We start from the raw sequence: 14,799 nt of genomic DNA, 5'->3' as shown, positions 1-14,799 counted from the left end.
AGAACTGAATTCTGAATTAGATACTAGCACCTACAGGGTTATACATATAACATGCACACTCATCTGTGAATGTTCAATAGGTCTTTAATCTCAATCAGTTCTCATTCATTTATTCAACATTCAATTATTTATTGAGCTTTGTCCATGGACCTGGCATGATGCTACACACTGAAGACACAATGGTGAGCAAGCAAACCTGGCCCTTACTCTCATAGAACTTACAGTCTACTGGAGGAGACACACCATAACCAAATACCAACCCAAACATTAACATGTGGCTGGCTCAGACACTGGGATGGTGAAGCATGTGAGGAACGTACCGATAACCAGGGCAGAGAACCACCACTTTGTATTAGCACCCAAGAGCCTTCTCTTTACAAGTAGGATGTCTGAAAGGGGCAAAAACAGAGGAGAAAATACTTAAATACATATTGTACCTTTTCAGATTAACAACTGGATCTGCAGCTTTAAAATAAAGAAAGTTTGCCAAGCAAGATGCCTGAAGCCTGAAAGTAAATACATTTGAGCATAATATCTGAAAACGAAACTAACACTATTCCAAATAAAAATCTCCCTATGTTTCCAGAATTTTCAGACATCCTACAGAAACAGGAAAGCGAACCTCTTAAAATCTTACTGCAACTTACGACAGATCATTTTGTCTGTCTGATCCTTCTTAGTAAAATTACAAACTATTTCCTTATCAGTACATTTGTCTTCTAAAGGAGGAAAAGAAATAAACACAGAATATCAGTATCCACAACAGAGTACAAGAAACTGTAACAGTGTAGCTCACTGGGGAAAATGCAGTTACAACCAAATAAATACTTTCTGTAATCTCTAAAAACTGCCAGAAATAACACACACACAATTACAAAAACAATTTTTTGTGTGTGATCATTTATCACAACATCAATCACTAAATTTAAACCAAAGCCTGTCATTTTTGAAAGTTTAATATATCACACAAATGAACTCTTAAATGATGAGACCATTCAGCAATTGAAATGGTGCACAATTTGCGGTATTTTAACTTACTCAGTCCCTGTCGATTTCTCAAATCAAAGTCAAACCACAGTGAATCCTTGGAGCTCCAGGAGCCACTCAAGTGCCCTGAGACCTACCCTTTGATTCCTCTTGGAGCTGGCCCTAGAGACCCCATCAGGACAAACCACCCAGAAGGACAAGGACACTCACCAGTCAAGGCATTAGAAGATGAGAAATCAGATTAAGACAGTAAGGGGAAACTCAGCCGTTCCATGGCTACCTTAACTTTAAATCCTCATCCTGATACAAATTACGGTTCTTCCCATATCTGTTTTGATAAAAACTCTTAAGATGAAAGCATGCTTCCACAAGGATGTGGCTTCACTGACTCTTTCTGAAGGCAAAGTAGCTAACTGGACTACAAAACAAAGCCCTAAGAACCCCACGCTACCAATATTTTCAATCTATTTAATATGTCAGTTAAGTAAATTTGCAATAAAGCACCAAAATGTAATGTCACTCTACATTTCATCAGAATTCATGTTTTAAATAGACAAAACGCCAAGAGCTGCTTTGCAAATAAAATGTTTCAATAAAGAAATGCATATATGCACACCTTGCTAGCATTTATTTATAATGAAAATTATGAGGTTAGCTTATCGTAAGATAATTTAACAAAGCAAATGCTTACCATTAGCAGTCCTATACCATAGAAAACTTCATCTTTATTCCTTCCATCCTCTAGGAAAGTGGGAAGACTGACAATCTCTATCACAAGTGTATCATGTAAAACTGAAATTCAATTATTCACCTAACATTCACTGAGCACCGACTGTGTGCCAGGCAGTGTGCTGGGAAACAGAGACACGGAAAATGTAAAGTATTCTCCTCCTTCCAGGGAACACAGTGTTCACTTTCACAAACTGGAAAAATAATAATTCCATATATATATATTTACTTTTTAATTTCTGCTCATAGAACCCGAAATGTAATTAATATTAGCATAGAAATCATTAACAGTAGTGATACCTACAAATTACATTTGCAAAGTCCATGTCTACACTATATTTACATTTGACTTGAATATATCATATGAATGTGTATATTCCATTATAATGACTTTCCACAATCTGTGCCCTCCCACCTATCTGATACTACTCTCCCCCAATTACACCTGTTTCGAGTGGGCCTGTTGCTATTTCGCTCACCCACAGGCAGGGCCTCACTGTTAATTTCCCATAAATACTGACCCTCCAACACCCTGTCCCCTCTTACCTCCCAGAGCTCAATCCCCAAACAGAATTCAGCACCAAGAATTATATATTTGAGGGTTAGCAGAAGTGTGTAATCTATTTTTTTAACTCTTGCACATTTTTAAAGTAAATCAAAACATTAAGCTTGTCATTAACACTTTGTGAAGACCTTTTTCTTAATTGCACCAGAAAAAGCAGGTCCCTAATCCTTATTCCACTCAGCATCATAAAATGTTTCAATGAGCAGAGTTCTTGGAAACCAGGCAGTCCAAACCCTTCAAAAAGGCAATAACCAAAAGAAGATGTCGATTATTTCCCACTGCTTGCACAAGAAGGGGCTTTTTGATAGGCGTTTATAAAGAAATAGGAATACAGGTGGAGATCAGCACCTAGCTCTGGCCAGTCGGTACCAGCTACCTCAAATTACAACCTTCAGCCTGCCCTGATCCACTTCTCAAGGATCACAGAAACCAAGTCACTTTGCTAAAACCTAAGACCCTTTCCAGCTTTGATTTCTAAATGGCAAGAGGGGAAAAAAAGGATTATGAGTATCTGGGGGGCAAATGTAGCAGAGTCACTGTTTTAGGGGTAACAGGGAGAACCTTTCAAAACAGGCAGGGCTTCTTCCTAATTTCAGGCGTCAGGGCGAGCCTCTTCACACGGGCTCTGCCTGGTCCCACATGCCTCTGCTCAGCTCTCCCCTTGAAACTGGATCACACTGACTGAACGCCAAAATTTCATTAAGACGATCTGTGCATCAATAAGGAGCCTCCTTTTTAAAAATATTAATATTGCACCTCTATAAGGGTTAAGGAATGTGAGTGAGAAACCTAAGTAAGGCCTGTAGTTATCCTACACTGAGTAACAGTGATGGTTTACTAATAACTATGGCCATCCAGGAACACATTCTGGAAATAAATTGAGCCATTTGCTTTGCTACTACTATTTAAAGGAGATCAGACTAACCAGGGGAGTGGAGTGGAAGCTTCAAGTTAGAAGAGAGGATGAAGAACCTGGAGGGCTGCTGGGGCGTGAGGCTGCTGGACGTCACGCAGCCTGGAACAGGCAGCTAGGATGTGGATCCTTACCTCCGTTTCACAGACTCCCAGCTCCAGAATCCCATTATCACCATTAACAGTCTCAAAAGCTGTGCTGTGAATTAAACAGGTTTCCTCATTCTTCGGTCTAGGCTGAGAACTCACCCACCACTTGTAATACTGAATCTACACCCAAAAATGCTATCTGAATTCCAAATTACTGAGCTACTCTTTGGAACATAACCCAGTTGTGGGCTGGGGACTGAACACACACACTGCCTTTAAAACAGAAACTACATCTGGGCTCTCCAACCATTCACTTTCAGAAAACCACATGGTCCACAACTATCATTCATCGGTAAGATACATCATTTGTTCCACCTGACAACGTGACTCAGCCCAGTGCATCCAAGATATCTCTACCTTGCATAAGATCAAACTGGAAGTGATAGGGTTAAAAAAAAAACCCCCACAAAACTTCCAACGTATCTTCTATAGTAGCACTGTGAAGCAACAGTAGCCCGCATGAGAGACAGAGCCTAAGGAAAATTACTCTATTTCTAAAACAGACAACACGCATCTTATTAAATATCACCCCTAAAGAGCTGTGGCCAGCACGCGCTGGCTCAAGCCACTCGCTTGCTTGCCAAGAAAAACTAGGATGACAATGTTAAACTGAAGACACTACTAACCACAAAATTAATTTACCATCTAGCTTGTAAAGTGACTAGTCTCCTAATAAATCCTTCTGCTTAATGGAGATGACGGCTCCAGCGTATACGTGTCTCCCCGTCACCACTCAGACCGCATGTGAGTTTCTGTATTAATAAATCAGCCTCAATTCTCAAGTTCCTAAGAATGAAAGGAATTAGAAGCTTTAACTAGAAAAGAATGCTTGACCATTATGAAAAGGAATTTAAGTATCTTTCATGTGAAGTAAGCAAATAACGGTGATTAAACATTTGTCTTCAGGAGGGGGTGCTTGTGAACCTTGTGAAGAACCCCTACAATGCCAGCAGAAAATACACCCCCAAAGGTTTCACCTCCCAACACTCCCTTTCCCAAGCGTGGCATGGCCTTTCACAGAGCTGAAACAGCATGGCTCTATTCATCCAGGATGAAGGCCTCAGCAGGTGTCAGAACGTGTGGGCACACATCTGATTCCACAGTGGGTCAAACAGGCTCTTCCCCCAAAGTGCCTGGATTCCCAGTGTGTCGTGGTCCCACAGGGACAGGATGACCACATGGTGGGGCAATGATCAGCTTCTGCTAACCCTGAGGGGTTTGCATTTCACCTATTACCATCTGTGTGCTTTAGTGGCAGACATGTTGTTCCTGTCAGACTTAGCGTTTGCATATGTAAACGGCCTCATGGTGCCAATTATTCAGGGAAGACTCGATGCAGCGGCTTCTTTGCAATATTAACTGGTCTTTGAAACACTTGAGGTAAGTCCTTATAACCATGAATAGGTTATAAGATTGAAGAAATAAAAATGGATAAATAAGACACTGTCAAAGAACTTTATATTAAAACTAGAAAATCAAGTCTACCAAAGGCTTATGCAACAGATTCCACATACTTAAGGTTCCCAAAAAATGCATCTAAAAAACCTTCTGAAAATGTGGACCAAGCTTAGCGGTTTCATACATGTGCAAAAAGGTGAAAAGGTGAGGAAAACAAGAACTTTGTGACAAGGAACTGCAGAGAGCAACTGGGAGCAGGCTCACTCTGCAGGTCTGGCAGAAGACCTCGGTGGAAGGTTAAGAGGGAACTGCTGCATTAGGTCAAGGACTAAATATCAGGTTCACACTGTAAAAATAAAAAAAGGTTTTTCAAATCCACACTATACTATAAACCCGCCCTGCCAACTATAAAAACAAAGTCATACTTTTCACGGAATCAGGTGGAGGGAGGCTGGCGGAGGAGGGAAGGGATGGTTGAGTTCCTGATCTCAGCCAAGTCTCTCAAGCTCCTGTGACCACGCTTCCCTCATCTGTAAAATCAGAGAGGCGCTTCCCACCCTGGCTGTGATTCAGGGTCATGAGCGAGCTGGCGCCCAGGCAGCTGTATTTCTAAAGGTCTATCTATAGCTGATCCTCACAGACCTTCGAGAATGAGAGAACCTCTGGACCTGAGAAGTAAATCTTCCAAATCCCCCTAAAATGATCATTTTTTACAAGGTGCTTGAGACACTGGTACTAAAATCTAATCCATTATTCATATTTTTTTAAATGTAGGTCAGTGCATGACCAAAGGGGAAAAATAAATATGCAATACAGTGAAGTTATTCCCTTTTTCATACAAAACACAAGCCTCCTACTCCCACTTATAGGCCAGTTTCTCTTTCTCTGGCCTGTGCATCAATCTGATTTGATTTCTCTTTACTGTGGCAAACAGAAGGACCCGCTTTTGTTATTAATGTAAGATTCAAATGACAGGCCCAATGTAACACCCCATGAAACTGCTGTGGCTCTTTTCCCACACAGAATGTTACACTTTATCACAATGCTGCCATTCATATTATAACCAGATGAGTATCTCAGACTCTGCAATTCCTTCTCTCAAACCCTCACATGCATCCTTTGCCAGGAACTAACCCTTTTTCCTTAACAGATAAATAGATAAACACAGACAGACTGAACACAAGAATAAGGACTAAGTAAGAAAAGCTTGTCTGCACAGACATTTCCAAGTCAGATAGATGGCAAAAAACTACTTCAGTTTTACCACCTTCCTATCCTAAAATTAGACACTTTTTTTTCCTCTTCAGTGATTCTTTGATTCAAAGCCTAAATGCTGAGGTGGGAGTGGGAAGACATACATGAATAGCTTAGCATCAGAAATAAAACCTACTCTACTAGATCCTCCGCAGTTCCATTCATTGGCAGACATGTAAGAGTGAAGGGTGAGGAAACACAAATGTATCCCATGCTACTCATTACTGGGCACTTTACGTGCTTTTTCTCATTAGCGTTGACAATAACCCAGCAAGGAATAACCCAGCAAGGAAGTCATCAGCATGGCCGTCTGACAGAACAGGAAACTGAGGCTCGGGGAGGTGAGGTATTGGTAAAGTCACAGTTAACTAAGAAATGGAGCCAAGGGTGAATGAAATCCCGCTCAGCCTGGCCCTGAAGGCCCGCGCCCTTCATTGCCTCCGGTTTTCTAAATACAAGACTCTCTTACAGCAAGAAACGATACAAGGTGTTCTTCTCCTCCTCTTTATACCTTGCCACCACCCAACCACTTCAATGAACCCAAAGCAGAAAGTGTACCCCAAATGGCCTAGTTTCTTCTAATTCTCAGGAAGAAATTAAGTGTTTTTAATTAAAGTAGTAACAGTGAACATCACAACACAAAATATAACTAGACTACTACTTGAGTTAGATCAGGGTGCCAGCCTCGTTTTCACCAGGGGCCACATCAGCCTGGCAGTTGCCCTTCAAAGGGCCAAATATAATTTCAACTCCTTAACAGTTAAGGAGCTACATGTACACAGTCCTGAAATTATTTTGGCCCTTTGAAGGCAACCACCAGGCTGAGGTGGTCCCGGTGATAATGAGTTTGACACCCCTGAGTCAGATGCTCTGAGAGATGCAAGAGAGCACGCACAGAAGAGTGAAAGGAAGAAAGAATGAGTCTTTACAACCCAGTTTACACCCTTTAGGAGGCCTGCACAGGGGTGGTTCCCGCACTGGCGACCTGTTATCACCAGGGCTGACCTGCTGCACTTGCCAGAGCTAAATGAACCAAATTCAAAGTGCTCCCTGGCCACCTGCCCTACTAACACTGCGGGCCCGTCATTACTGTTCATTAGAGGGAAGAACCTGGACGATAATGTTCTGCCCTCAGGAAAATGACTCAAAGACTGGCTTTTAAAATTTGAGCAAAATTTTGGTAAGAGCTGGACTTGGATGCCCTAACGGCAGAGGGGAACTACCTCTGCCCTTCATGTCATTCTAACACTGGCAACAAAACCGTGAATAAGAATCAGAGAAAGCCACCGACCTCAGGATTTTTCCAGTTAACATCAGTGATCATTCATTCAGCAAATACCCAGTAGGCACTGGAGACCAAGCTGTGACCAAGAGAATCTGGTTTGCCTTCCATGTCAATTTCTCTCTTGCATTCCACCTTCGGTGAGAAGGCATCTTTCAGGCTGTAAGGTCAAGTTCGAGTCCAGTTCTTGTAGCAGACAGGAGTAATGAACGGATGACGCATCAGAGCAGGAACAATGCCGGTCCAAGAGAAGGAGTAAGGTTTCACGGAGGATCCCAAAGGGCAAATGGGATATGGCAAGTGGAAAAGGGGGCAGAACAGTAAGCACATCACAAGAAGATCTGAAGGCTGGGATGTTGTGGGAATAACACATAAGGGGAATAGTAAGAGATAAGGCAGGCTGAAATGAGAGATGCCTTGACCCATCGCCACATTAAGAAGCCTGAACTTCAACCACAGACACAGCGGTAGGAGACAACTAGAGGATTTAAACAGCAAAATGACATTGTTCCCTGATGCACCCTTTTTGCTGTTGGACTAACTCAAATGTTTTCCTAACCCTTCACCTTTGGCTTTTAATTTATGTAATAAAAATATTGATAAGAATGTGATTTAAGGTCTAAATAATTTCTAACTCCATTATCATCCATTTTGACTCCATTATGCATAAATTGAACTTCACCAAAATTAAAAACTTTTGTGCTTTAATGACACCATCAAGAAAGTGAGCTCTGGCTGGTGTGGCTCAGTGGATTGAGTACCAGCCTGAGAACCAAAAGGTCACTGGTTCCATTCCCAGTCAAGGCACATGCCTGGGTTGCAGTCCAGGTGCCCAGATAGGGCATGTAAGAGGCAACCAATCAACATATCTCTCACACATCAATGTTTCTCTCCCTCTGTGTCTCTCTTCTCCTCTCTCTAAAAGTAAATACATAAAATCTAAAGGAAGGGAGGAAAGGAAAGGAAAGGAAAGGAAAGGAAAGGAAAGGAAAGGAAAGGAAAGGAAAGGAAAGGAAAGGAAAGGAAAGGAGAGAAAGAAAAGAACCCTGGCAGGTGTGGCTCAGTAGGTTGCAACATCATCCCATAAACTGAAGGGTTGCAAATTCAATTCCTGGTCAGAGCACATGCCTAGGTTGCAGGTTTGGTCCCTGGTTGGGACGTACACGAGAGGCAACCAATCAATATTTGTCTCAAGCATCAATGTTTCTCTCCCTCTTTTTCTCCATCTCTCCCTTCCTTCCATTCTCCCTAAAATCAATAAGCATGTCTTCCAGTGAGGATTAAAAAAAAAAAAGAAAGTGAAAAGACAACTTTCTTTTGGAGAAAATTTTTGCAAATTATATATCTGAGAAGGTACTTGTTTCTAGACTATACTCATAAATTAATAGAAAAATAACCCAATTTTAAAATGGGCAAAGCATTTGAACAGACATATCTCCAAAGAAAATATACAGTTGTCCACTAATCACATAAGATGCTAAACACATCATTAGTCATCAGTGAAATGCAAATCAAAACTACAATGAGATATCACTTCACACCCACAAAGATGGCCAAAATCAAAAAGTCAGAGAATAACAAGTGTTGCAAGGATGTGGAAAAACTGAACCCTTTATACACTGCTGGTGGGGTGGTAAAATGGTGTAGCTGCTTTGGATAACAATCTGGCAGTTCCTTTAACAGCTATACATAGAGTTTACCAACAACACCCAGCAATTCCCAAGAGAAATGAAAATATATGTCCATACAGAAACTTGTACATGTGTGTTCACAGCAACAGTACTCATAATAGCCAAAAAGGGGAAACAGCCAATGTTGATTGGCTGATAAACAAAACATGGTATATCCATACAATATAATATTATTCAATCATAAAAAAAAGAATGAAGTACAGATACATGCTACAACACATATAAAGCTTGGAAACATTATGCTTAGTAAAAGACAGACACAAAAGACCCCTATTGTATGATTCCATTTACATGAGATGTCCAAAATCAGCAAATCCAGAGACAAAAAGTAGATTAGTGGTTGCCTAGGGCAGGGGAGGGAAGAGAATGAGGCAGAAGGGATTCCTAATGGGTATGGGGTTTCTTTTGGGGCTGATGAAAATACTCTACAATTGTAGTGATGACTGCACAACTCTGTGAGTATGCTAAAAACCAATGAATTATACACTTTAAATGAGTGAACTGTATGCCATGTGAATTATATCTCAATAAAGTGATTATAAAACAAAACAGAGCCCTGACTGTTGTGGCTCAGTTGGTCGAGCGTCCTCTTACAAAGCGAAAGATCATGGGTTCAATTCCCAGTCCAGGCACATGCCTAGGTTGCACGTTCAGTCCCTGGTCAGGGCACATATGAGAGACAACCAATTGATGTTTCCCTCTCATATTGATGTTTCTCGCCCTCTCTTTCTCCCTCCCTTACCCACTCTGTAAAAATAAACAAAATCTTAAAAAAAAGACTCTATTATACACTATTAAAATACAAAATAAGGTCTCAAAAAGGAGTATATAATCTTGTTCACTCACTTTAAAGGATCTGAACCAGGGCAATAAAACCCAGAGAGATTCTGTTACTTAACATTCTAGGTACTAGGTCATACTGAAATATTCATGACGATTTCCAATGTTTTAATACAGAAAAGGCATCCTAAGTTTAAAAAGTCACATGAGTGTCAGAAAAGAATTCATAATTCAAGATAACACAGGGAACTCATCAAACAGAAAACACACACAGATCTGTACCCTAAATATGAAACTGACATCCAATTTATTACTTTTCCACCTCTGAAAAAGTCAAAGATAAAACAATCCAGTTAATAATAATAATAATAATAATAATAATGGTATTTCCAGAGCACCAGTTTGCGGCAAATCAAAGTATTAAGAAATAACTTGCCATCACATAAAGAACTGAATCTTCCATTCTCTGCTATATAACTAAGAACTAATAGTTTATCGCCTGGAACATTCTATTTCATAGACAAGAGAGTGATCCTCCTTCTGATTGGAGTGGATCTCCAAAGGTACAGATGTATTAAGTATAAAACTTAAGAAAAAAATCCAACAGTATTTAAAAAGTGCTACATCTCAATCCTAAATCTAATCCTAAACTATATATAAAGTAATAGACATAAATGCTGGTTAGCACAATCTGCAGGCAAATGATCACAAAAATTTCAATACTGCCCCTGGCCACATAGCTCAGTTGTTTTGAGCATCATCCCAATACACCAAAGTTGCAGGTTCCATCCCATGTCAGGGCACATACAACAATCAACCAATGAATGCATAAATAAGTGGAATAAAAGCCAATCTCTCTCTCTCTCTCTCTCTCTCTCTCTGCGCCCCCTTCCTCTCTCTCTCTAAAATTAATAAATTAAAAAATAAAATTTAAAGGAAAATTCGCCCAGACTGGTGTGGCTCAGTGGGTTGGGCATCGTACTGCAAACCATAGGGTCACAGGTTCAATTCCCAGTCAGGGCACATGCCTGGATTGTGGGCCAGGTCCCCCACTGCAGGGGTGGGAGGCCACGGAACAATGTTTTTCTCTCTTTCTCCCTCCATATCCCCTCTCTAAAAATAAATAAATAAATAAATAAATAAATAATAAAAATCTTTTCAAAAATAAAAATTAAAAAAGAAAAATTCAATACTGTGTGCAATGATATCTCATTGGTATGTGTCTATTAAAATTCATCAGACTTTAATTACCTTCCGCAAATAATCAAAAACAAATATAGACAGGGTTCATTCCAGATTTGTCACAAAGGTGTGTATCTGACCTTTATACCAATCTTTGTTCATTTCTCAGTACACCTGACTACTATCACCTACCACAAAACATTGTCCTCAAGACCAACATACAACAGAATTTCCAGTTTTATTTGACTTTTTTTTAACCTCTATTTATTTACACAACCTCTCAGACCCAAAGGTCACTATTAGGTTTCACATCCAAAAACTGCAACTCTGAAATGTATCTCCAAGCCAAAAACATTAGTTTCCTTAAATTATTTTTCTGAAATATACAGAATCAAGTCCAAAATACATATACCTATCTCTTTGCCTTCACAGCTGAATAGACGGTACAAAACAACTGCTTATACTTAATCATGTCTCTGACTATTCGAGCAGGCCCCTGGTGTCAGGAGAGAGTTTTGCCAGAGGAGGACAATGAAATTCATTATTATATAGAGTGACTAAGAGCCCTACAAGTAGAGTTTTAGAAGGTAATCCCAGGCAAGAAGGCTCCGGTAAGAGAGCCCTAATATTTCGTGATAACTATTTCCAAAAGTAAATATACTCGCCACTCAGTACCAGTTTAAAAACGCACACTGTATTAAATTCTTTTCAAATGTCTTATAGGTAAGAAAGGCCTTTGTATATTGCTATCTTGAGATGAACAACTTGCAATTTGCCTCTTACACCAAATCCCACGTTTGCAACATGTAGAGCAAGGGCTTCAGACACCACAAAACAAGGGCAGCCTACATTAAGGCCAAATATAGGATGTGTTTCTAAACCACCATGCAGTAAAGCCTACGTTTCCTTTTCCAGCGATCAAAACCCTTTGAACACTCCCAAAAAAGGACGGCAGGGCCAGCGCCTCTCTCCAAGAGGAAGCCCCTTTCTTCTCGGCTCTCCCGCAGCCTGCCACTTCCCCCAACACATTCAAATGGTTTAAGAGACGGAGAGCTGGTGTGTGTGCGCCTGTGTAGACAGGCGGGAGAGCTCGGTTCCTGCATTTCCACCCTCAACATCTGACCTCATCCTCAGTCATTTAAGCGCAGCGAAGCCCCACCTGCACCTTGCTCCTTTTTACTGCGTCCCTCGCCAGCTGTTTCGCTATTAGGGGAGCACATCTCTGAATCACCCAGTTCACCCCGACACTCCAGGCCCCCGACCCTGCAGCATTCCTGCTTCATTCTTCCTCTCCCCACCGCCCTCCCCCACCGCCACCCCCGCCAGTCCCAGCCCTCGGCTCCCAACGCCGGGCTCATCCCCTTCCCAAACCGCCCCCACCCACATTACACTATCTCTGGCCCTGTGCCGCTTTTTCAGACCCCTAATCCAGATCTTCAGGACCCGGAGCTAGCCTCGCACCCAAAGCTAGGCAACCCCCGGGCCAGAGTCACCCTCGCCCCTCCCACGCAGAGCCCAGCTCGCCCCCGCCACACGTGAACCCCAACACTGCCTACCCCCAAGGGCCGCTCCAAGGGCCGCTCCAACTCCGTCCCCAGGTCTGGCGCCCCCTGACTCTGCACCCTAGTCTCAAGCAGCCCCTCCCCATCCCAAACCCCACCCAATCAGACAGGTCCCGGACCCCTAAAAATCTTCCTCGCCCAGCACAGACCGCACTCGGCCCGCAGCTCCTCACCCGGCCAGGAGGTTTCCGAACCCCGCAAAGCCTCGCTTAGGCAAGCTCCCCCCCCCCCCAAAGGGACCCGGGTTCACTATCCCCAGGCCACGCGGTTCAGTCCCAACTCCCTCCTCACCCAGGCCCCAAGCCTCCCACAACAGCCCTGACCCCAAACCCCCGCACACCGGCCAGGGTGAGCCCCGGGTCCAAGGACCCGCACCCCGTGCAGCCACCCCAGTCCACTCCCCTACACCCGGCCCTGCCCGCAGCCCCGCCGGTTCCTGTCAGCCGGCGCCAGCACATGCTGAGAGGACAGGTCCGCCCGCCCGGCTCGCTCCCAAGCGGCCCCGCCAGGCGCGCGCTGCTCACCAGGGCCGAGGTGCCTCAGGCGCCGCCGCCAAAGTCCCCGCTGCAAATCCCGACGAAGCCTCCAACCGCTGTCGCCTCCCGCCTGGCACTGAGAGCGGCGCGGGGGAGGGGCGTGGGCAGCCGCCCCCGCCCCCACCGCCTCACGCAGGCTCCACCCCCGCGCCGCACCGCGCCCAACCAGAACCGTCGGGCTGCGGCGCTCCACGCCCACTTCCGGCAGGAAAGTGCAGTTCCCACCCTGCGATCCACGCCTCACTCTCTTTAACGCCCCCTCTGGTCGCGCTCTAGGATGCAGGAGGGCCGCAGAGGGAGGCCGGGCCCAGGCGCACGTACCTCCCGCTAGTCATCTCAGAGACCGGAGGGCCACGCCCACTGCCCCTCCTAACCGGGAGCGGCGGTCTGAGAGCCCCGCCCACTGACCTGCTTGGCTCTGCAGGGCCACATGCCGGGCCCTTCAAAGATTCCTCCAGAGCCCCTTAAAAACCGGAACATCAGGTCCACTGAGCCCCGCCCACTACCCATCCAACCCCTCAGCCAGCCTCCAGGCTCTTGGAGCCGAGCTCCCCGCCCATTGCTTCAAAGCCGACCTATCGACACCACAAAACTCCGCAGCAAATTCTAGAAGACCCGCCCATAGACTAAACACCCTATTCGCAGCACTGTCAGCCCCGCCCACTTCCTATCTAAACGCTTAGAACTCCAAGCTCCGCCCCAAGTTCTCGAATCCCCGCCTCCGGCTACCTAAGCTCCGCCTTTGCTCCCAGTATCCCTTCCCACCACCGCCTCTGGGGATTCCGGTTGCTCTGGCTCTACCCCCACTTTCAATTGTCATAGTCCTAGTACTGGGTGGCTGAACCTGAGCTGGGCCACTCCCAGGTATCCCCCGCCCCTACAGGGAGGGCCCGTCTTGACCCCATTTCGCAGGTGAGGAAATAAAGGATGCACGGTCCCTCCCTTCCTTTTCCAGGTCAAAGTCCCTCGCTCGTTTGCTTAATAATTAGACCGCCCCAGCCTGGAAGTCGTGGCACCGGGATTGAGCGCCAGCTCGGCTGCTGTCAGACTGTGTCCTGGGGCAGTTTCTTTCATCTCTACAAGCCCTAATTTCCTGATCGTTAGCGTAAAACTGTCTTATTAATAATAGCCAGAGTCCGCTTCTGAAATGCCAGACCCTGAAGTATCAAGGTTTGGGGAAACTGGACAAAGCTGAGAGACAGAGCTAATTACCGAAGCAAGTCATGTTTGCAATTCACATGTTTTCATTTTAAGCATCCACCTCAGAAATGTGCGTTATGTAAAACAGTGTCCACCTGAACCAAGACAGCTATCACAGCAAATTATCCTCTCTAAGCCTCAGTTTCTTTACCAGTAAAATAGGGATACCGTAGTAGCAGCCCCACTCTGAAAGATTCCGTGAGCCCATTGTTAAGAATGCACTCAGCAGGCCCCGCACCGTGTGACCCAGTCGGAGTGTCGCCGGGAGCAGAAAGGACGAGGGTTCAGTTCCCTGTCGGGCATGTATGTATGTTGCGGGTTCCGTCCCTGGTCAGGGTGTGCGATTCCCGGTATGGGCGAGTGTAGAACGCAACTCTTGTTTCTCCCTGCATTGATGTTTCTCTCTCTCCCTTCCTTTCCCTCTAAAAGCAATGAAAAAAAAATGTCATCAGATGAAGATTTAAGAATACATGCACTCCCCAGGGTGCCTGACTTGTAATAAGCCTTCAGCAAATGCACCTGTTGCTGTTACTGCTGGGCTTCAGTAAAGAGGGATGCATTTCATTTTGCG

At 44.3% G+C, this 14,799-nt stretch overlaps 1 protein-coding gene across 3 annotated transcripts in view; it reads right to left on the bottom strand.

Annotated features, from left to right (window-relative positions):
* Nucleotides 1–13,605, bottom strand: part of CORO1C (coronin 1C) — a 73,028-nt gene extending 59,423 nt beyond the window's left edge. Inside the window, exon 1 of one of the 3 annotated variants that reach the window (XM_028527610.2) lies at nt 13,437–13,605. The gene's annotated coding sequence lies outside the window, so the exon portion shown is untranslated. Of the gene's footprint in view, nt 1–13,016; nt 13,152–13,436 lie in introns of those variants that run through there. The other 2 variants (XM_028527611.2, XM_036014529.1) reach the window with 2 other exon arrangements.
* Nucleotides 13,606–14,799: the final 1,194 nt, after the last annotated feature.

The sequence above is a fragment of the Phyllostomus discolor genome, chromosome 13 (assembly GCF_004126475.2).
Source record: "Phyllostomus discolor isolate MPI-MPIP mPhyDis1 chromosome 13, mPhyDis1.pri.v3, whole genome shotgun sequence".
NCBI classification, from domain to species: domain Eukaryota; kingdom Metazoa; phylum Chordata; class Mammalia; order Chiroptera; family Phyllostomidae; genus Phyllostomus; species Phyllostomus discolor.
Note: the sequence above shows the minus strand (reverse complement) of the source record. Positions and strands in the feature narration are given on the sequence as shown.